Below are 1,238 nucleotides of genomic sequence, written 5' to 3'. Positions count from 1 at the left end.
TTTCCGCACGGCCACCTCGCGCCCCCACGGCGGCAAGAGTTCTGGCGGCGTGGGGGCAGAAGCCCGCTCGCACGCAAGCGTGCGAGCAGGCCAAGCAGAGGCCGCCGCAGGAGAGGCAGCTCCGCACAGAGCCGCCTCTTCCCGCTCCCCCGTCCGACTCACGATGTCCTCGTCGTCGCCTGCTGGCCGTCTAAGCCCCGCCCACGCTGCCCTCCGACCCCTGGAGGTCGGAGGACAGTGTGGGCGGGGCTCACCCCCCCCCCCCCCCCCCCCCCCCCCCCCCCCCCCCCCACCCCTCCCTCCCCCCCCCCCCCCCCCCCCCCCCCCCCCCCACCCCCCCCCCCCCCCACAACGCTTCCTCCCCAACAACAACCCTTTAAAGGGTTAGTTGTTTAGGGCGTCTTTCGCCCTGGGGGGAGTGGTGCTTATCTGTGGTCACCGGGCTGCCGTAACGCTTGTGCGAACGGGCGCCTGGGGGCGGTATCTCTACCGCCCTCAGGTCAAGCTGCTTATGGGTCAAGGCGTAAAACGGCCTTTGATTCCTGGACACTGCTCTCAATCACTGCTTCAAGAATGCAAAGAGAGTCAGCATTTCTGAGTTATGGCCCTTCAGGTTTGGGCATGTTTTTGGTTTTCACGTAACATATAAATTGATAAAATACTATTTGCCGCAGTGATGAACCAAAGGTATTTAAAAATGAAGCGACAGTTGTGTGAAATGAAGATGCCATAGCTAAATGGTAGAACATATGCTTTATGCGTTACAGATCTCAGACACCGTCTTTGGAATTTCCACTTAAAGAGCTCAGCTAGAAAAGAACTCTGCCTTTGATCTTGGAACGCTGCTGCCAATCACAGCAGATGACACTGGATGTGGTAGATTAATGGTCTGACTGATAAGGCAGATACCTATATTCTTAACTGGCACCTAGTGAAACAAATTCCTTCACTAGCAGACACATTGTCTCCAAACTCTAGATATACCTTAACCTGTGAGCAGGAACAAGATTTATATCAGGATGCACAGACAACACAGATTATTCTTTTTTCACTATGGTATATGTCTAGACTACTGACACTAAAGACAGTGTACCAAACAAGAGAACTCAAAACCCTGGTGATAACTTCACATAGAAGAGTGCAGAAATACTCTCCCTATGAGATATGTGTCTTTTATTCTGACAAAGCTATTTCAAGGACTCACTGGAACTAAGACAAGACTGACACAGGTAAGGTTT

Source organism: Sphaerodactylus townsendi, linkage group LG08 (assembly GCF_021028975.2).
Source record: "Sphaerodactylus townsendi isolate TG3544 linkage group LG08, MPM_Stown_v2.3, whole genome shotgun sequence".
NCBI classification, from domain to species: Eukaryota; Metazoa; Chordata; class Lepidosauria; order Squamata; family Sphaerodactylidae; genus Sphaerodactylus; species Sphaerodactylus townsendi.
The sequence above is the reverse complement of the archived record's forward strand: the minus strand, read 5'-3'. Positions refer to the sequence as shown.